The 22,989-nt window shown below is 46.7% G+C and overlaps 1 protein-coding gene and 1 non-coding gene across 3 annotated transcripts in view; both read left to right on the top strand.

Moving 5' to 3' along the window:
- LOC139279677 (forkhead box protein O3-like) overlaps positions 1–22,989 on the top strand; it is a 198,351-nt gene that overhangs the window by 15,238 nt on the left and 160,124 nt on the right. The gene's annotated exons all lie outside the window — the stretch shown is intronic.
- On the top strand, positions 10,999–11,189 carry LOC139280393 (U2 spliceosomal RNA). Its single transcript, XR_011596663.1, has one exon. It is a non-coding gene; the product is annotated as a U2 spliceosomal RNA (small nuclear RNA).

Here is a 22,989-nt window from a genome sequence, read left to right as displayed (position 1 = left end):
CTCACTGATTGCAATATTTCCAAGTTTCTCGTCATCTGCAAACATTGAAATTATGCCCCCTGTATACCCAACTCCAGGCCATTAATATACATCAGAAAGAGCAGTGGTCCCAACATCGACCACTGGGGGATACCAGCTCTGACTTCCCTCCAGTCTGAAAAACAACCGTTCACCATTACTCTCTGCTTTCTGTCCTTTAGCCAATACCATATCCACTGCCCCTTTAATCCTGTGGGCTTCAATTTTGCTAACCAGTCTATTATGTGACACTTTATCAAACGCCTTTTGAAAGTTCCATATACACATCAACCACACTACCCTCATCAACCCTCTCCGTTACATCACCAAAGAACTCAATCAAGGCAGCCAAACACGATTTAATAAATCTGTACTGGTTTTCATTTATTGACCCATATTTTTACAAGTGCCAAAAATAAACTGAATGTAACTGTGGCTTTTGGCAGTTTTCCCACCCAAAATGCAAATAAAAACACTTAACTGTACTGTACAGCTGCTCAACGCAACAGAAAGAGCGCTAGCTGTCGCCGTACACTCGTCCTCCTCAACAACTGCCTGCATTAAAGGGGCAATCCTGCTCAAATCTGAACGGCCCCAGAAACTGCTGGCAAGGTGATTTTATCACTGACGCCCATTAATGAAATGTGACAACCACACTGCTGTTGTGATTGCATAAAAGCGTAATCATAGTTTAGTGTAGAATGCAGATTATTGGGATTATTTTAAGCTAACGCGCTGGGCAGGGAAACCAGCAGGAACAGTTGGAGGCAATGGTCCCTCTAATTTATTTTTTTGGCCCACACGGCTCCTTCAAAATTTCACGCATATGCCGTTTTTTTTTTTTCTTTTTAAAAGCCGGCTCACGGGCTGCGCAGGACCCTCAGAGCGCTGCGCGGCCAGGCTCAAAGGGAAAGTTGGTCGGTGTAATGTATGCCCCTGAGCATGCTCACAGGTTTGTAGAGCTGTTGCATTGTGAGTGGCTTAGTCACGTGATGTTCACAAGACTCGATATTGTGAGTATGTAGGTACAGCAAGTAATCAGGAAGGCAAATGGAATGTTGGCTTTTATTGCAAGGGGGATAGAGTATAAAAGCAGAGATGTCCTGCTACAACTGTACAGGGTATTGGTGAGGCCGCACCTGGAGTACTGCGTACAGTTTTGGTCTCCGTATTTAAGGAAGGATATACTTTCATTGGAGGCTGTTCAGAGAAGGTTCACTGCATTTATTCTGGAGATGAGGGGGTTGGGTCTATACTCATTGGAGTTCAGAAGAATGAGAAGTGGTCTTATCAAAATATATAATATAATGAGGGGGCTCGTCAAGGTGGATGCAGAGAGGATATTTCCACTCGGGAAAATAAAACTAGGGGACATAGTCTTAGAATAAGGGGCTGCCCATTTAAAACTGAAATGAGGAGGAATTTCTTCTGTGGAATTCTCTGCCCCAGAGAGCTGTGGAGGCTCTGTCTTGAATATATTTAAGGTGGAGATAGACAGATTTTTGAGCAATAAGGGAATAAAGGGTTTTGGGGAGTGGGCAGGGAAGTGGAGCTGAGTCCATGATCAGATCAGCCATGATCTTATTAAATGGCGGAGCAGGCTCGAGGGACCAGGTGGCCTACTCCTGCTCCTATTTCTTATGTTCTTATAAAACCCAAGTCAGTTGGGTCTCGGCCATCCACAATGAGCATTGCAGTTGTGAGCCTCGTGGATGAACTGCAATGTGTTGCTATGAATTCGTAAGCAAAGAACCCATGAAGCAAATACATTACAGTTGGATGCCCCATTTAGGACTGAGGTGAGGAGAAATGTTTTCACTCAGAGGGTGATGAATCTTTGGCACTCTCTACCTCAGGGCTGTGGATGCTGAGTCGTTGAAACATAGAAACACAGAAAATAGGTGCAGGAGTAGGCCATTCAGCCCTTCGAGCCTGCACCACCATTCAATAAGATCATGGCTGATCATTCCCTCAGTACCCCTTTCCTGCTTTCTCTCAATAACCCTTGATCCCTTTAGCCGTAAGGGCCATATCTAACTTGAATATATCCAATTAACTGGCATCAACAACTCTCTGCGATAGGGAATTCCACAGGTTCACAACTCTGAGTGAAGAAGTTTCTCCTCATTTCAGTCCTAAATGGCCTACCCCTTATCCTTAGACTGTGTCCCCTGGTTCTGGACTTCCCCAACATCGGGAACATTCTTCCCGCATCTAACCTGTCCAGTCCCGTCAGAATTTTATATGTTTCTATGAGATCCCCTCTCATCCTTCTAAACTCCAGTAAATACAAGCCCAGTTGATCCAGTCTCTCCTCATATGTCAGTCCTGCCATCCCGGGAATCAGTCTGGTGAATCTTCGCTGCACTCCCTCAATAGCAAGAACGTCCTTCCTCAGATTAGGAGACCAAAACTGAACACAATATTCCAGGTGAGGACTCACCAAGGCCCTGTACAACTGCAGTAAGACCTTGAGTATATTCAAGGCTGAGATCGATAGATTTTTAAATTGTAGTGGAATCGAGGGATATGGGGATCGGGAGGGAAAGTGGAGTTGAGGTCGAAGATCAGCCATGATCTTATTGAATGGCGGAGCAGGCTCGAGGGGTCGTATGGCTGACTCCAGTAAAGTCTTATTTTATGCAACATTTTATAATTTCTCTACGTACAATCCACAGAGAAGTTGACATATTTGTGGTCCCACGATAACCACTTGTGACATTACTCTTGTGACATTACTGAAGTGAATCATCAGATTAAGGCTTTTTAGTGTTTCCTTGGACTGCACATTTAAACATAACAAATGAATTTGTCTTCTTTTCCTGTTGTACTGAAAGAGCCATCTGTTTTATTCTATTTCCAACTAAGATATCTCCAGCACATTCGCACGTGAGTGAGGAGGTGTTACTCGTATGTGAAATGCAACTGGCAAACTCCAGCACACTCCGTGTTTTTCAGTCCTCTCTGACCATCTCTCTGACAGTGCTGAGGGAGAGCCGCACTGTCGGAGGTGCCGTCTATCTGCTGCGACGTTAAACTGAGGCCCCGTCTGCCCTCTCGGATGGATGTAGAAATCCCACGGGCACTATTTTGAAGACGAGCAGGGGAGTTATCCCCGGTGTCCTGGGGCCAATATTCATCCCTCAATCAACATCGCTAGAAAGCAGATTTACTGGTCGTTGTCACATTACTGTTTGTGGGAGCTTGCTGCTGCGTTTCCCACATTATAACAGTGACTACACTCCAAAAGTACTTCATGGAAAGAGCTTTGAGACGTCTGGTGGTCGTGAAAGGCGCTATATAAATGCAAGACTTTTCTTTTTAATCACGTTGTTATAGGAACAGGAATGAACCTGTCCATTCCTTTTCAGAACTCAGCATCCCCTTATTCCCATCTCTCCTCAGATACATTGTCCAATTGTGTTTTAAGCTGATGTGTGCTGTCAGCATCAATGCCTTTATTCTGCAATGCTTAATACCCTTTGGCTGAAAATATTCTTTCCTTGCTCCTAATGGAAGTACATTTTAATTTGTGTTCCCCTGGTATTCGAACCCTTCCCCATAGTGAAACATTTGCCTGTATCTAATGCCAATTATGAGGCACTGTATTCAGTTTGCAAAATGCGTTCTCTTGTCCCCCTCCTCCATTGTCAAACTATTCTGGCGTGTGGGAGTTAACATTTGAGAAGACTATGTTGTAAAAGAAGCGTGCTTCTCCTTCCTTACAAGCACAGAAAAGGACGACTTGCAAGGTAAAGGGATATAAGCGAGAGAACCAGGTAGGTCCCAAAGATGAGTGGGCGCAGGTCATTGTGAATCCAGAGACAGTTGGTTACACTCGGACAGTGAAGTGAAATAAACGGCCTGGATGTGGATCTGGGAACAGCAAAGCTCCTTCTGTACACACAGTCTCACAAGGAACCAGCCATGATGTCAATGGAAATCTTTGTTGTCAGAATGAACAGAAACCCACGTGATAACATTCCCTTGATTGTGACAATGATTTCATTAAAGTTACCCATTTGTATTCTGAATCGCAGCAACCAGTGACACACAAACTGAAGATGCTGCTTTGAAAAACAAACTACATTTACGCATTGATATATATTGAAAAGGCGCTGAGATAGAGCACGCTATAATACTTCCCTCTTTGGTACTGAGAAAATGCTTGTTTATATCTTCACATTAGATACTCACATACTACTAAAGATGCTATTCAGCATGATGCTCTCAATGTTGCATAAGAACATAAGAATTAGGAGCAGGAGTCGGCCATATGGCCCCACGAGCCTGCTCTGCCAGTTAATAAGATCATGGCTGATCCGATCATGGACTCGCGTTCGCTTCCCCGCCCGCTCCCCATATCCCCTTAATCCCTTATCGGTTAAGAAACTGTCTATCTCTGTCTTAAATTTATTCAATGTCCCGGCTTCCACAGCTCTGGGGCAGCGAATTCCACACATTTACAACTCAGAGAAGAAATTCCTCCTCATCTCTGTTTTAAATGGGCGGCCTCTTATTCTAAGATCATGCGCCCTAGTTCTCGTCTCCCCCATCAGTGGAAACATCCTCTCTGCATCCACCTTGTCAAGCCCCCTCATAATCTTATACGTTTCGATAAGATCACCTCTCATTCTTCTGAATTCCAATGAGTAGAGGCCCAACCTCCTCAACCTTTCCTCATAAGTCAACCCCCTCATCTCCGGTCCCAAGAAGATACTAAATGACGCAAGGTGGATGTGAGCAGCAGCGGGTGACTATGGCAGTGTGCAGTCAACATTAAGTAGCTCAGTGGGTGGCACCCTCACCATTGAGTCAGAAGGTTGTGGGTTCAAGTCCCACTCCAGGAGACTTGAGCACACAAATCTCAGCTGACACTCCAGTGCAGTGCTGAGGGAGCGCTGCACTGTCGGAGGTGCCGTCTTTCACATGAGATGTTTTAAAAAACCAAGTCTGCTCTCTCCGATGGAGGTAAAAGAACCCATGCCATCAATTCCTGGGATTGTGGACTCCAACACCACTATTTGAAAATGGACTTTCACCGGAGCAATTGGCCTCGAGCTCTTTCTAACTGTCGGTAGATTTGGAATGCTAACCGAGCGCATGTTGCAGAGGCAAGATCTATTTGAAAAATAAAAACAAACCCTATAAATATTAGGAATATGAAGTAAAGACAAAGTCCTGGAACTCTGACCCAGCAGGTCCATCAGTCCTGCAAAAGGATTCCGGTGTAAACCCTTCGTCACAATGGTTCGGGCAAACTTCTGATCAAGAATGTACATCTACAATATTAACAGGCCAAGGCCTGGGTTCCGTCTTGGGCAGTGGCGTTAAACAGGGTTGTATTGGCTCGACCGTCTGTTATACGCAGTGACTGATGCTCGGATCCATTGCAGTCAGCGGTGCTATATCAATGCAATTCTTTCTTACCGTGTGTTTAACAGGTTTTGATAGTGAGTGATTTCTGCACAAGAACCATTGACATGCATAGAATGAAAAGCGCTTGCAATTAGAACTGTCGAACAAGATTAGGCGTGGGAACTAGTAACTGCTGCAGGAGCTGTTTAGTCACCGCAGAAAATGCGTCACTTTTTTCGGCCTTTCTCTGTTACTTTCAGTAAGGAAAGCGGGAGTGAAGGCTGACAGCAAGCAAGTAGTTCAGAAGATTCTCGGCTCGTTTTGCTCCATGCTCAGTGAAGGAGAAAACTTGATATCCTTTGACACGTCGAGCGAGACAGTATTGTAAACGTGAGCCGCACTGTGACTATCACTGGGTTTCCCTGTTCTTGAGAAAAGAATGACTTGCATTTCTATAGCTTCTTTCACGAGCTCTGATGTCCCAAATTGCTTTACAGCCAATGAAGTGTAGTCACTGTTGTAATGTGGGAAACGCGGCAGCCAACCTGTGCACAGCAAGCTCCCACAAACAGCAATGTGATAATGACCAGAGAATCTGTTTCAGTGCTGTTGATTGAGGGATAAATATTGGCCAGGACACCAGGGATAACTCCCCTGCTCCTTTCGAATTAGTGCCATGGGATCTTTTCCATCCACCTGAGAGAGCAGACGGGGCCTCGGTTTAACGTCTCAACCGAAAGACGGCACCTCCGACAGTGCAGCACTCCCTCAGCACTGCACTGGGAGTGTCAGCCTAGATTTTCGTGCTCAAATCTCTGGAGTGGGACTTGAACCCACTTCTGAGCCACGGCTGACACAGCTATGGAGGGTAGAACTTTGGAGGCCGGCCAGGAGTACGTTGGAATAGTCAAATCTAGATGTTACGAAGACATCCCCTTACATGGCTCGGTGTCAAACTTTGCTTAATTACGCTGCTGCGAAACGCCTTGGGACATTTTACTACATTGAAGGCGCTATATAAATACAAGCAGTTGTTGCTGTGGTAAGGGATAAAGACCAATGATTTTTGCGCATGATTCTCTGGCTACGCTGAGTTATTGATCACAAACGGGACACCAGCTGAGACAGTACAATTGGTCTCGGCACCACGTGGTAAGGCAAGCTCGGGTTCCTGCTCCTGAGGGATACTCGTTGTCAGCTGGTGAAAAGGGCATGTGGGGGGACATCCGGTGAGCACCTGGTTGGGCTCAGTTGTGATGCCTTCCATGGTCAAATTGCAACTGGCGCTCCCATGTCTAGGCTTGGAAATGAAGACTGCCCACTGGGCTCAGGCACCAGCGATCTGCTGACGCCCATGGGACCATCCCTCGAGTAAGATTCTGCCCTGTCCGGAGAGGACGGGAAAAATGTTCAAACACATTATTTGTGACGGGTTCTCGCAAACACTGGGGAACGTTTGAACACTATTTTTGTTTTATAGCTACACCATACCAAGACGTAACAAATCTCCAGGCATTTTAAGTTAATTACATGTAATACAGCTGGACAACAATAGTTCTTTAGTTTTTTGGTCTTGTTTTTGAGAATACATATGATCCCCTGTCCTTTCGATGACCCTAACTCGATTCAGCAAGCACAAAACATTCCTTTGCACGCAATGACGATGTGGATTGGTGGCTTTCGCTGCTGCCTGACCTCAATTGCTGCTTCTTGGCAGCCGAGTGCGTACAGATGATATTGTGTCAACACTCGGCAGGCTGTGAGGTGAAGCGAGGGAAGTCTGAGAGAGATGCTTTTGTGGAGGAAAAGAAAAAAATTAATGGCGCAGAATGATAATCCTGCCTGTGCACCGAGCCTTGGCTCAGGTTCCTGACTTACCGCCTGCTTCACTCCAAACATAGACACTGCTCCCTTCAAGTGATTCCATGAAAGGTTTGGAAAAGCAATTGAAGGTGGTCCCACCCTGGTTGGCCTGTTGCTTCCGAATGTACCTGGACTGTCCCTCACCTCCATTTCCATACATTCCTAATTTTGACTTTTTCACTTTGCGTACGAACATACGAACACTGGCGGGCAACTGGAGACCCCCTGGTCCATCAGGCCTGTCCCACACAATTGCGATGTCTTGTGCATCACAGTACAGGCAACTCTCGATTATCCGCACACGGGTGCCACAGGAAACCGTGGTAACGGCATTTAAAATTCCGTGTGCGCGCGCTGCTGCAAACGCTGTCTCTCGCGGCCGCCACTGACGTCGGAGACCTTTCAGCCCGCGAATGCAGCGTGCTCCGGATCCCTGGAGCTAGACAATGCATGCTGGTAATGTCCATACATAACTGCCTTGTTACTGTTTGTAGCTGATCGCACAGTATTTATTCATTGAAGGTTTAACTTTATAATGTCAACTCGCTCTAACGGAGGAATCGTTTACCCGGCATAGCCCAATTCCCGAGGGACCCGGATAATCGAGAGTTGCCTGTAGATGCACGACCTGAAACTGGCAGAGGTGAAAAAACTGATTTTAAAACTCAGACCAATTTGAGGGAAAAAAAAAATCTGTGAAATTCCTCTCCGACCTACCCAGGCGATCAAAACTAGTCCAGGAGATCACCTTCAAATCCCTGCAGCTCCAACCCTTCTGCAAGAGATGATGACTGCCCCAGCCAGAAACGGGTCCAGCTCTGGCCTGAAGGAACTCGACGAGTCTGCATCCACCACATGAGACGGCAGCCTGTCCCAGAGGCCCACTGTTCTCTGACCCACCTCCTGACATCGAACCCAGATCTGGGCCTTGGACAACTTGAATTTGCGACCCGTGCTCTTTGCCTAACCTGTTTAATATGCTGGGGAAGCTTGCATTGCAGGATATAGCAATCGGGACAAACCCACACCCTCCGAGTGCGTCTCTGCTCCAGGTGGGCAGAGTTTGGGCATTTTAAAGGGAATTACGATAATGTTTTGTTGACTAAGATTGTGCCAAAAACCCTTCTGTGCAGCTTTGCGTGTGATATTGCCATGGGCATGAAAATATTGCATGCTCTTTATGTTATGGCATCTTTCAACAAATTAAAGACCTGCCAAACACATTTTCACAGATGCAGTGTCTGAGACCTTTTACAATGCAAAAGATGCACGTGGCTGTACTGGAGAAACCGCTGGTTGACAGAATGGCAGCAGTAAATAAGAACATAAGAACTAGGAGCAGGAGTCGGACACACGGCCTCTCGAGCCCGCTCCGCCATTCAATACGATCATGACTGATCTTCAACCTGCGCTCCACTTTCCCGCCCGATCCCTATGGCACTTTTGCCGTGATATCAAATGATGGCAAACGAAATAATCAGTCGGTAAAACTGATTTTTCTTTCACAGCTCCGATCTTCAGTATTAAAAAAAAAAATGCGTCGGTGGTTGTGTCAAAAATAAATCACTTGTGTGACGCCGGACAGAGCTGTGGTTGGATGTTGTGGTCGGAGTTGCTCGGTGGTTCCGTATATTCAGCCTCCCTCGATGTCTGTTCTCAGGCAAAATGAACCCTGTTGTGGCTGTGAGGAAATTTATTTTTCTTGTAGTTTATCGCCCCTTTTTGTTTTACTTTAGTCAGCTGTGGCCCAGTGGGCAGCACACTCGCCTCGGAGTCAGAGGGTTGTGGGTTCAAGTCCCACTCCAGGAACTTGAGCACAAGAATCAAGGCTGATGCTCCCCGTGCAGTGCTGAGGGAGCGCTGCACTGCCGGAGGTGTCGTCTTTCAGATGTGACGTTAAACCGAGGCCCTCCCATGGCACTATTTCGAAGAAGAGCAGGGGAATTCTCCCCGGTGTCCAGGGCCAATATTTATCCCTCAATCAACATCACTAAAAAACAGATTATCTGGTCTTTACCACATTGCTGTTTCTGGGAGCTTGCTGTGCATAAATTGGTTGCCACGCTTCGTACGTTACAACAGTGACTACACTCATATTACTTCATTGGCTGTAAAGCGCTTTGTGACATCCGGTGGTCATGAAAGGCGCTATATAAATGCAAGTCTTTTTTTTTTCAAAAAAACCCTGCTGGGCGTATGCTGACTGTAGCTGTGAGGGCGCAAGGTCAGCCTTCTCCCATAATAACATCGAAGGCTCCTTTAGCCAGCTGGTGGGAGCCAGAGGACCCATCATGTATAAGGAGCTGGGAGGGCATTGGTTCCAATTCCAAATGTTGGGGCTATCCATGTAGTAAAAAGGGAAGTGTGCAAGGGTGATCTTTTACATCCACCTGAGATAGGGCCTTGATTTTAATGTCTCATCTGAAAGACGGCATCTACGACAGTGCGGCGCTCCCTCAGTACTGCCCCTCCGACAGTGCAGCACTCCCTCAGTACTGCACTGAGTGTCGACCTAGATTTTTGTGCTCAAGTTTCTGGAGTGGGACTTGAACCCACAACCTTCTGACTCTGAGGTGAGGGTGCTACCCACCGAGCCACGGTTGGCTTATAGCTGAAGTGCTAGTCATTGGTCTCCCTCCTCTAACCAGTGTGATTTCTAATGGTTGGAAAAGACCAGGAGATGCTCAGTTCTTGTGCATCATTAGAATGTGAAGGTTTGCACGATGGGCAATTGGAGTTGCTTTTAGAACATAAGAACACAGGAAATAGGAGCAGGAGTCCGCCATTTGGCCCCTCGAGCCTGCTCCGCCACTCAATAAGATCATGGCTGATCTGATCTTGGCCTCAACTCCACTTCCCCGCCCGTTCCCCATAACCCTGGACTCCCTTATCGTTCAAAAATCTGTCTATCTCAGCATTGAATATATTCAATGACCCAGCCTCCACAGCTCTCTGGGGCAGAGAATTCCAAAAATTCATGACCCTCAGAGAAGAAATTCCTCCTCATCTCAGTTTTAAATGGGTGACCCCTTATTCTGAAACTATGCCTCCTAGTTCTAGATTTCCCCCACGAGGGGAAATATCCTCTCTGCATCCACCTTGTCAAGCCCCCTCAGAATCCTGTATGTTTCAATAAGATTATCTCTCATTCTTCTAAACTCCAATGAGTACAGGCCCAACCTGCTCAACCTTTCTTCATAAGAAATCAACCTGGTGAACCTTCTCTGAACTGCCTCCAATGCAAGTATATTTGGAGAGATTGTTTTATGGAGGCTGTCTGTACCTGCTACTTTTACCCAGTGCTCACTTGTGTGACACCACTATCCCGGGTGCACTGATGCACGTTTGCCTAAATTTGCACTTTTTATTGTCGCATTTATACCCAAGGAGACAGTGCACTGACACCAACAGTGCAGTCCCCAAGCAGCATGACTGGTGGAATGCGCCATTCCCCTGTAGGAGATATAGGCCATGGTTCTTACTCCGGGGTAGTTTAAGGTGGGCGAGCAGCAGCCAGGGTTCGAAATTCACCCGCTGCTCCAGAAATGAGGCCCGAGGAAATTTAACTTCCCGGGCTCCATTTAAATCCTGCGGGCCAACTTCCCTCCCCTTCTGGTCATTCTGACAGCTGGAGGTCTTTCTCTGACAGCAGGGTTTGCTGTGGGCCGCCCCAGTGATGAGGGGCATTCCCACGATCGGAAAAGGGGAGCGGGGGAGGAGGAACTTTTCCTGGTAGGGACGGGAGGGCACCTTCTGGGTCTCGCTTCTCGGCCTTTTGGCTAAGATCATGCATAACTGACCTGACCAGCCACCATGACCTCCGGGTGGTTTCTCCCTGGTCAGGAAGGTATATGCTTGCTTTTTTGGAAACAGGAGGTGGGTGGGGTGGCTTGACCCATCCACCTCCACGGAGGTGTGTGGGGGACCTGACCCATCCACCTCCACGGAGGTGTGTGGGGGACCTGACCCATCCACCTCCATGGCACGAACCTGGTATTGCAGTACTTCCAGGAACGGTGCAGTGGCTCTAGGCCTTTTGGCTAAGAGCATTGGCGCAGAGTGATCCTTGGCATGTGCAAGGTGACCTCTGGCATTTGTGATTTGACAAAGAATTGGAACGATTGGCTACGAATTTATTAAAAAAAAAACAAGGAAAACAAAAACAACATTTTGGTTCAACTCTCCCCCCCCGCGCCCCCCACCCCCCCCTCGGCGTTGGGGAACGGTGGGACACTTGCCGCTGCTTCCTGCTCAGGCCACCGAGTAAAGATTGCAGTCGGGTCACCGTGATGTTATTGGGACCCAACCTGCCAATGATCGCAAGGACTCTGCCAGCTTTAGACGAATGCCCTTACCGCCGGTGAAACCCAGGACTGATCCGCTCCCCTCAGCTCCAAGACGGGAACTAACCTGGACGATTTTAACCGCCCAGCTGACTCGGTATGGTAGCGTTAAATTGGTTGCTCTTCTTCCATATGGTAGCAGCAAAAATAATCAAACGTCAATATCTAAATCGGCTATCCAGGCCAAAGCACTCGGTGTAACAGCGTGGATATCCTGTAGGCTGCCTGTGAATTCCCTCTGAGGGCAGTGCTCGATGAGGTGCCCCAGGGTCTGATTAGGAGCTCCACAGTCACATGATGGGGAGGCTTTAATCTTCCACTCCTGAAGAACATGGCAGTATCGGTGGTTGATGGTTGACCACTGTTTGTGAGGAAGGTTTGATCCTTCATAGACATAGAAACATAGAAAATAGGTGCAGGAGTAGGCAATTCAGCCCTTCTAGCCTGCACCGCCATTCAATGAGTTCATGGCTGAACATGCACTTCAGTACCCCCTTCCTGCTTTCTCGCCTTACCCCTTGATCCCCCGAGTAGTAAGGACTTCATCTAACTCCCTTTTGAATATATTTAGTGAATTGGCCTCAACAACTTTCTGTGGTAGAGAATTCCACAGGTTCACCACTCTCTGGGTGAAGAAGTTTCTCCTCATCTCGGTCCTAAATGGCTTACCCCTTATCCTTAGACTGTGACCCCTGGTTCTGGACTTCCCCAACATTGGGAACATTCTTCCTGCATCTAACCTGTCTAAACCCGTCAGAATTTTAAACGTTTCTATGAGATCCCCTCTCATTCTTCTGAACTCCAGTGAATACAAGCCCAGTTGATCCAGTCTTTCTTGATACGTCAGTCCCACCATCCCGGGAATCAGTCTGGTGAATCTTTGCTGCACTCCCTCAATAGCAAGAATGTCCTTCCTCAAGTTAGGAGACCAAAACTGTACACAATACTCCAGGTGTGGCCTCACCAAGGCCCTGTACAACTGTAGCTACACCTCCCTGCCCCTGTACTCAAATCCCCTCGCTATGAAGGCCAACATGCCATTTGCTTTCTTAACCGCCTGCTATACCTGCATGCCAACCTTCAATGACTGATGTACCATGACACCCAGGTCTCGTTGCACCTCCCCTTTTCCTAATCTATCACCATTCAGATAATAGTCTGTCTCTCTGTTTTTACCACCAAAGTGGGTAACTTCACATTTATCCACATTATACTTCATCTGCCATGCATTTGCCCAATCACCTAACCTATCCAAGTCACTCTGCAGCCTCACAGCATCCTCCTCGCAGCTCACTCTGCCACCCAACTTAGTGTCATCCGCAAATTTGGAGATACTACATTTAATTCCCTCATCTAAATCATTAATGTACAATGTAAACAGCTGGGGCCCCAGCACAGAACCTTGCGGTACCCCACTGGTCACTGTCTGCCATTCTGAAAAGTACCCATTTACTCCTACTCTTTGCTTCCTGTCTGACAACCAGTTCTCAATCCACGTCAGCACACTACCCCCAATCCCATGTGCTTTAACTTTGCACATTAATCTCTTGTGTGGGACCTTGTCGAAAGCCTTCTGAAAGTCCAAATATACCACATCAACTGGTTCTCCCTTGTCCACTTTACTGGAAACATCCTCAAAAAATTCCAGAAGGTTTGTCAAGCATGATTTCCCTTTCACAAATCCATGCTGACTTGGACCTATCATGTCACCATTTTCCAAATGCGCTGCTATGACATCCTTAATAATTGATTCCATCATTTTACCCACTACCGATGTCAGGCTAACCGGTCTATAATTCCCTGTTTTCTCTCTCCCTCCTTTTTTAAAAAGTGGGGTTACATTGGCTAACCTCCACTCCATAGGAACTGATCCAGAGTCAATGGAATGTTGGAAAATGACTGTCAATGCATCCGCTATTTCCAAGGCCACCTCCTTAAGTACTCTGGGATGCAGTCCATCAGGCCCTGGGGATTTATCGGCCTTCAATCCCATCAATTTCTCCAACACAATTTCCCGACTAATACTTGGACTGTGGGGCCCTCGATAAGGAATCCATTCCATGTGTTGCAATTCTTCCAAGCATTTCTCCCTCGGCCATCGAGGCTGAAGGGCTTTGGCGACGGTCCAAAATGGTCTTGTAGATTTGAGCCGGGTTGGTGGTGGGTTGTTCCAGTCGGCCTGGATCGGCATGTGTGCTGGTGTAGCGGTTGTATTCTCCGGAGACGGCATATTTGCAGCATAGGTGTGGTGGTGCGATGTTTGCAAACACGGGCAGGCAAGGTGTTGGTCACTACAGATGTTCAGACTGGAGGGTGTTGCATGCCGTATTTTGATCATTCGTCCTGATTTTTGTTCGTCGTTTCTCTGAGTGAGTGGATCAGAGATTGAGATCACCAGAGTTTGAGCTTCACGCCTGTCTGGTACACAATCTAATAAATTATGACTTGTGTGATGTAGGACCACACCGGTTATTGCTTTTTGAAACTCATTTCCGCGCTGAATGTAAATTTGAAGCAGTTTCACAAAGACATTTTGAACAGTAAAAGATAATGTCTTTCTGTATCAGCTTTCTATTATAATGCGATCTTATTGAGTCCGGCATTTTGTGTCCTCCTGTAGGTGTGTGCTTAGAGTGACTGACCCACAACACAGTATCAAATCCAACATGGAAAACTTGGCAGTAATCGTGTTAACCAAACGCCCGATGCTAGAGATTAACATTCCTTAAAAAGACAAAATGGCAAATGCGGGAAATAAAACCCCAAAAAATTGGCAAAGAAAGAAGGACTTGCATTTATATAGCGTCTTTCATGACCACTGGACATCTCAAAGCACTTTACAGCCAATGAAGTACTTTTGGAGTGTAGTCACTGTTGTAATGTGGGAAACACAGCAGCCAATTTACATACAGCAAGCTCCCACACACAGCAATGTGATAATGATCAGATAATCTGTTTTGGTGATGTTGATTGAGGAATAAATATTGGCCCCCTGCTCTTAACTCCCCTGCTCTTCTTTGAAATAGTGCCATGGGATCTTTTACATCCACCTGAGAGGGCTTGGTTTAATATCTCATCCGAAAGACGGCACCTCTGCAGTGCGGCACTCCCTCAGCACTGCACTGGGAGTGTCAGCCTAGATTTAGGTGCTCAAGTCTCTGGAATGGGACTTGAACCCACTACCTTCTGACTCAGGTTAGTGTGCTGCCCACTGAGCCATGGCTGACATGGTGGAAATACACAGCTGGTCAATCCGCATTGTGAAAGAATAAAGAGCAGTTACTACATTAGGCTGTGTATCCCTTATTGAATCTGGTGCTCCCAAAAGATGGTAACTGACCTGCTGTGTAGTTCCAGAGTTTTCAGTATTTCTTTGTTTGGTACTGCAGACAGTTTTGGTCCCTTTATTTAAGGAAGGATATACTTGCATTGCAAGCAGTTCAGAGAAGGTTTACGAGGTTGATTCCTGAGATGAAGGGGTTCTCTTGAAAGAAGTTGAGCAGGTTGGGCCTGTACTCATTGGAGTTTAGAAGAATGAAAGGTGATCTTACTGAAACATAAAATTCTGAGGGGGCTCGACAGGGTAGATACAGAGAGGATGTTTCCCCCTTGTGGGCAAATCTAGAACTCGGGGCATAGTTTCAGAATAAGGGGTCGCCCATATAAAACAGAAATAAGGAGGAATTTCTTCTCTGAGGGTTGTGAATCTTTGGAAATCTCTGCCCCAGAGAGCTGTGGAGGCTGGGTCATTGAATGTATTTAAGGTGAAGATTGACAGATTTTTGAGCAATAAGAGAGTAAAGGGTTATTGGGAGTGGGCAGGGAAGTGGAGTTGAGGCCAAGATCAAATCAGTCATGATCTTCTTGAACATAAGAACATCAGAAATTAGAGCAGGAGTAGGCCATATGGCCCTCGAGCCTGCTCCGCCATTTAATATGATCATGGCTGATCCGACCATGGACTCAGCTCCACTTCCCTGCCCGCTCCCCATAACCCCTTATTCCCTCATCACCGAGAACAGGCAGCGGAAAGAGCATGCGGCAACCCAGTCCCATCCACCCCTTCCCTCAACAACTATCTGTCCCACCTGTGACAGGGACGGAGAACGGCGGAGCAGGCTCGAGGGGCCAAATGGCCGACGACTCCTATTTCTTATGTTCTTGTGTACCGTGCATGTTAAAATACACCAATCGTTTCATCTATGTTTTCCACTGCCTTCGTACTTTTTTTTTACTGGAATTGGTCAACTTTTGAAAGCAATTTTTCACACTTCTAGATTTTTTGTCTTTAAGCAGTCACACGTAATGTTCACTACTCAGCTTCCGTGTAGGAGGCCTGGCTTGCTACTTGCATATTTTTGAGGCAATTATGTCAAAGCCTTTCACAATTGTCATCTTTTTAACCCATGTACAAAGAGTTCTCTTCTGCTTCCGTTCCTCCTAAAAAGCATAATGAAGAAATACTAACTCTTCACCACTTGCGATCTGTCCCGTACCTGACACTGTTCCCTGGGCTGGAGGCAGGTTGACCAATCTGTTGTTGGAACGTGTGTGAGGTGGCAGAACAGGGTGACTTCCCTGTCAAGTTCTCATCTATCCCTGTGACAAGATTCCAGTCCCTGCTTGGCAAGGCCAAGTGGGGAATTGGTTTCCGTGGAGGGAATCACTGGCATGAACCTTGAGGTTCAGCACTGGTTTATGGGGTTACATAATGATGGTCGCTATCTATATACTTATAATGGATCAGGTTTGTTCAGACAAGATGGCAACCTGGACAAACTGCATACACCCATGCCAAATTGTGTTCAGTTTTGATTTCCTAATCTGAGGAAGGACGTTCTGGCTATTGAGGGAGTGCAGCGAAGGTTCACCAGACTGATCCCAGGGATGGCTGGAATGACATACGAGAAGAGACTGGATCAACTGGGCCTTTATTCACTCGAGTTTAGAAGGATGAGAGGGGATCTCATAGAAACACATAAGATTCTGACTGGACTGGTCAGGTTAGATGCGGGAAGAATGCTCCCGATGTTGGGGAAGTCCAGAACCAGGGGACACAGTCTTAGGATAAGGGGCAGGCCGTTTAGGACTGAGATGAGGAGAAACTTCTTCACTCAGAGAGTTGTTAACCCGTGGAATTCCCTGCCGCAGAGAGTTGTTGATGCCAGTTCATTGGATATATTCAAGAGGGAGTTAGATATGGCCCTTACGGTTAAGGGGATCAAGGGGTATGGAGAGAAAGCAGGAAAGGGGTACTGAGGGAATGATCAGTCATGATCTTATCGAATGGCAGTGCAGGCTTGAAGGGCTGAATGGCCTACTCCTGCACCTATTTTCTATATTTCAAACGCATTATGAGGTCTGTGTTTAAGAACATAAGAACTAGGAGCAGGAGTCGGCCATTCAGCCCCTCGAGCCTGCTCCGCCATTCAATAAGATTATGGCTGATCTGATCTTGGCCTCAACTTCACTTCCCTGCTCGCTCCCCATAACCCTTGACTCTCATCGTTCAAGAATCTGTCTATCTCAGCTTTTTATATATTCAATGACCCAGCCTCCACAGCTCTGAGGGAGAGAATTCCAAAGATTCACGATCCTCAGAGAAGAAATTCCTCCTCATCTCCGTCTTAAATGGGCGGCCCCTTATTCTGAAACTATGCCCCCGAGTTCTAGATTTCCCCCATGAGGGGAAACATCCTCTCAGTAACTACCCTGTCAAGCCCCCTCAGAATCTTATACGTTTCAATAAGATCACCTCTCATTCCTCAAAATTCCAATGAGTACAGGCCCAACCTGCTCAACCTTTCCTCGTGCGATAACCCCTTCATCTCAGGAATCAACCTCGTGAACCGTCTCTGAACAGCTTCCAATGCAAGTATATCCTTCCTTAAATAAGTTAGTTCGGATAAGAATAGCTTTTTGTCGAGATAAAGTGTACTTTGCCTGATTGGGTACGGTAGCACAGTGGTTATGTCACAGGACCAATAATCCCGAGGCCTGGACTAATGATCCCGAGACACAAATTCAAATCCCACCACGGCAGCTGGGATTAAATAAATTAATTAAATAAATCTGGAATAAAAAGCCAGTGTTAGTAATGGTGATCATGAAACTACCGGATTGTCGGAAAAACCCATCTGGTTCACTAATGTCCTTTAGGGAAGGAAATCTGCCGCCCTTACCTGGTCTGGCCTACATGTGACTCCAGACCCACAGCAATGTGGTTGACTCTTAACTGCCCCCTGAAATGGCCCAGCGAGACATTCCGTTGTATAAGGCGGCTCACCACCACCTTCTCAAGGCCAATTAGGGACGGGCAATAAATGCCGGCCTTTCTAGCGAAGCCGACATCCTGTGAACAATTGTTTTTTTTTAAATAGCTTTTTGTCCAGACAAAGTGTACTTTGCTTGATTTAGGTTTGGTTGAGGAGGGAGCCAGCAAGTGATGGGGAGATTGCGAGTGTCCGGTCTGTTTGTCTGGATGCAGCAGTGAATTATTAAATCCTGGCCGGGTGCACAGCTGACACTGATCTGTCTGGTTGCGTGGACATCAGGGAAAGTGGGAAAACCAGGTCCGCGCTGAACGTTCTGTTATAAGGAACTCGTCGTGTGTCTAGAGATAGAGCTGGGGCTGCCCCCTCCCTCAGAGAATACCTCCACGAACGTAAACATTATGGATAGCTCCTTCAGAAAGTCAGAAGTTCTTCTCATTGCAGCATAAAAACCTGTATATATTTGATATTCACTGCATTGTGCCAGAACATTCCAGACATTGACATTGCCACTTATATGGCTGCATCTGCTGATCATTCATCATTTGCTGTACAGACCCTATAAACACTTCCATTGTGTAATTAAGTACACTTGGCGTTCGTGTTGAGCGCTGACTAGATTTATGGAGATTTTTTAAAATAATATGATGCAAATTCAGGCCATTTTCCTTCTGAAGTGAAGTCAGATTAATTTTCCTGTTTGCAGGGCTCAATTTTATTGCACATTTTTATAGTTTGAGAGGACGGCCTCAGTTAGGTTACAGTGCTTTCTATGCCTGCATCCTTATTTAAGGAGGGATATGTTTACATTACAGGAAATTCACAGAAGGTTCACGAGGTCGATTCCTGGGAAGAAGGGTTTGTCTTATGAGGAAAGGTTGGGCCTGTACTCATTGGAGTTTAGAAGAATGAAAGGTGATCTTATTGAAATGTATAAGATTCTGAGGGAGCTGGACAGGGTAGATGCTGAGAGGATGTTTCCCCTCCTGGGGGAATCTAGAACGAGGTAGTTTTAGAATAAGGGGTCTCCCATTTAAGACAGAGATGAGGAGGAATTTCTTCTCGGAGGGTTGTGAATCTTTGGAATTCTCTGCCCCAGAGGGCTGGGTCATTGAACATATTCAAGGCTGAGATAGACAGATTCTTGAACTATAGGGGAGTCGAGGGTTATGGGGAGCGGGCGGGGAAGTGGAGTTGAGGCCAAGATTAGATCAGCCGTGATCTTATTGAATGGTGGAGCAGGCTCGAGGGGCCGTATGGCCGACTCCTGCTCCTATTTCTTATGTTCTTATATAATCTGGTCATACCGGTTTCTGTGAAACGACAGTATTTCTAGTTGACTTTGATACCACTGTCCAATATTTTTTTGACTTAAATTTATATTTCTTTTCACCTCCAACTCCTAATCGTCTATAATCGCAACTGGTTTGTGAACTTGTTCATTCTTCTTCCGTATGGTACTGGCAAAGCAAATCAAACGTCAATATCCAAGTTGGCTATCCAGACCAAAGCTCCCGGTGTAACAGCGTGGAGATCCTGTAGGCTGCCTGTGAATTCCCTCTGAGGGCAGTGCTCGATGATGTGCTCCAGGGTCTGATTAGGAGCTCCACAGTCACATGATGGGGAGGCTTTAATCTTCCACCCCTGGAGAAGGTGGCAGCATCGACCGGGACCGGTTCTGAGGCGGTTGATGGTTGTCCACTGTTTGCGAGGAAGGTTTGATCCTTCAGGTTGTACTGTGGGCTCCTCGGTAAGGAATCCATTCCATATGTCACAGTTCTTCTAAGCAACTTGTCTATAAGCAGCATCTGTGGCACTTTCTGTTGAACCAAATCCAATGCATCCTTGAGCAGCAAGAAACACCGTGCTGTTTGGGCCATGTTCTGGGGCCCAAGGGACCATCATCAGAGGCAGTCCCTCGAAATTAAGGAAGACTTGCGTCCACTCGGTTCTCAGGTGACTGTACAGTCCAATACAGGAATTACAGTCTCTGTCACAGGTGGGATAGACAGTGGTTGAAGGAAAGGGTGGGTGGGGAATCTGGTTTGCCGCATGCTCCTTCCGCTGCCTGCGCTTGGTTTCTGCATGCTCTCAGCGATGAGACTCGAGGTGCTCCGCGCCCTCCCGGATGCACTTCCTCCACTTAGGGCGGTCTTTGGCCAGGGACTCGCAGGTGTCGGTGGGTATGTTGTACTTTATCAGGGAGGCTTTGAGGGTGTCCTTGAAGCGTTTCCTCTGCCCACCTGGGGCTCGCTTGCCGTGTAGGAGTTCCGAGTAGAGCGCTTGCTTTGGGAGTCTTGTGTCGGGGGCATGCGGACAATGTGGCCCACCTAACGGAGCTGGTCGAGTGTGGTCAGTGCTTCGATACTGGGGATGTTGGCCTGGTCGAGGACGCTAACGTTGGTGCGTCTGTCCTCCCAGGGGATTTGCAGGATCTTGCGGAGGCAGCATTTCTCCAGCGTTTTGAGATGTCTGCTGTATATAGTCCATACAGGAGGGCGGGTATCTCTACTGCCCTGTAGACCATAAGCTTGAATGATCCAGAATACCCAGAACAACTCACTGCTCTCAGAAAAAAGGAGCAATTTGGGGAATTTAAAAAAAAAACTATCAAAAATGTTTACAGGATAGGGCATTCATTCAAAGAAAGTATGAAATACGTTTTTAGGAAATATAACAACAGCTTGTATTTATATAGCGCCATTAATGTAGTAAAACGTCCCAAGGAGCAATACCAAACAAAATTTGACACTGAGCCACGTAAGGAGAAATTAGGGCAGGTGATCAGAGGGAGGTTTTAAGGAGCATCTTAAAGGGGGAAAAAGAGGTGGAGAGGTTTAGGGAGTAAATTTCGGAGCTTGGGGCCCAGGCAGCTGAAGGTTCAGCCACCGATGGTAGGGCGAATAAAATAGGGGATGCGCTAGAGACCAGAATTTGAGGAGAGCAGATATCTCGGGGGGGGGGGGGGGGGGCTATGGGGCTGGAGGGGATTACAGAGATAGGGAGGGGCGAAGGCCATGGAGGGATTTGAAAACCAGGATGAGAATTTTGAAATCAAGGCGTTGCTTAACCGGAAGCCAATGCAGGTCAGCGAGCACAGGGGGGTGATGGGTGAGCGGGATTCGGTGCGAGTTAGGACACGGGGCAGCAGAGTTTTGGATCACCAAGTTTGGGGAGGGTTACAGTCCTCTCATCTAGAGATGAAGAACTGTCTTCTTGTGAAGAAAGAATTAAAATGCTGGGCCAGAAATCCGATAATGGGCAGCGTACCTTGGCCACCCAGCTCCATCCAATACCAGGCACCCGGTCATCTTTATACAAAGTTAGATCTAAACACAGAGTGGACTTCTTTACGTGGAATTAAAGGCAAAACCCCGGGAAATATTTAAACAGTTGAATGCCGAGATGGGACAAATGTCGGGTCATTATGGACGGATAAACTAAGATGGGGCCAAGTGATGTTCCTCACCCATAACTATCGTGTGATCTTGTGAGAGCACAGATTAGATACTGGATACGCTCTGTAATAGCTCTGTACCCCTACCCCATCCTCAGCCCCTATTCTATGCCGGTGCGACACTTAGTGTCTTGCACCAGTCTTCCTTGGGCTTTCCTTCATTCGATTGCCAGTCTATTGACAATTAGCAGCTGCTGCCTGTGACCCCCACCCACTGGATTGAGACTGACTAAACAAATCTTACTTAGTCTCTCCATCAGTGATAATGGGCTCAGTCCAAAACAAATCACTGAGGAGAAAGGCCATCCAATCTTATTTAATAAATCACTCTTATGTTCTTGAGATGGCATCCTAATATCAGTCGACGAGCTGCCAGATGATGTACTTTCTTTGACTGAAGTGTGTATTGGCTTTTCACACTGTCAGATTACACATTGGGTTCAGTGCTTGAGATTGACTGAGTTGCCTGACAGCGTCATGAGTAATATTCGTACAGTTTTCTACTCTGTCTTTTTCAGTCCTTTTCTTCATCCTGTTTTGAAAACCCAAACTTGCATCAACGAACCACAATTTTCTGATTCCGCTTTCTCAAGTACTTTTTCAACTGTGGGGGAGGGGAGGTGTCCGGCAATGTGAGGTTAGGCCTTTTTTACACTGGTTTCTCAGCAAAATATAGTTAACCAGTTACCCAGTGGTTACAGTTAAAGAGGAACTAGCTGGATGATTAACCTGGAAAATCTGAGTTATTACAGTTGTTTCATGAAAGACCACAACCTATGTCATCATCATCATAGGCAGTCCCTTGGAATCGAGGAAGACTTGCTTCCACTCATAAAATGAGTTCTCAGGTGACTGAACAGTCCAATAAGAGAACCACAGTTTCTGTCACAGGCGGGACAGATAGGCATTGAGAGAATGTCCATGTCAACTGTGGCTCAGTGGGCAGCACCCTTGCCTCTGCAGGGTCCCACTCCAGGGACTTGAGCACAATCTAGGCTGACACTCCCAGTGCAGTGCAGAGGGAGTGCTGCATTGTCGGAGGTGCCGTCTTTTGGATGAGACATTAAACCGAGGCCCCGTCTGCCCCCTCAGGTGGACTTAAAAGATCCCAAGGTACTATTTTGAATAAGAGCAGGGGAGTTATCCCCGGTGTCCTGGCCAATATTTATATCGCAACCAACATCACTAAAAATCATATTATCTGGTCATTATCACATTGCTGTTTTGTGGGAGCTTACTATATGCAAATTGGCTCTTGCGTTTCCTACATTACAACAGTGACTACACTCCAAAAGTACTTCATTGGCTGTAAAGCCTGTGCATCCTGAGGTCGTGAAAGGCGCTATATAAATGCAAGTCTTTCTCTTTTGTCATTTCAGCAGCACATTACATGAACCTATTTAGAATCATAGAGACATAGAAAATAGGTGCAGGAGTAGGCCATTCGGCCCTTCGAGCCTGCACCACCATTCAATACGAACATGGCTGATCATGCAACTTCAATACCCCATTCCTGGTTTCTCTCCATACCCCTTGATCCCTTTAGGCGTAAGAGCCACATCTAACTCCCTTTTGATTATATCTAATGAACTGGCCTCAACAACTTTCTGTGGTGGAGAATTCCACAGGTTAACAATTCTCTCAGTGAAGAAGTTTCTCCTCATCTCGGTCCTAAATG

Source organism: Pristiophorus japonicus, chromosome 14 (assembly GCF_044704955.1).
Source record: "Pristiophorus japonicus isolate sPriJap1 chromosome 14, sPriJap1.hap1, whole genome shotgun sequence".
In the NCBI taxonomy this organism is placed as follows: Eukaryota; Metazoa; Chordata; class Chondrichthyes; family Pristiophoridae; genus Pristiophorus; species Pristiophorus japonicus.
This window is presented reverse-complemented; position numbering and strand designations above follow the sequence as displayed.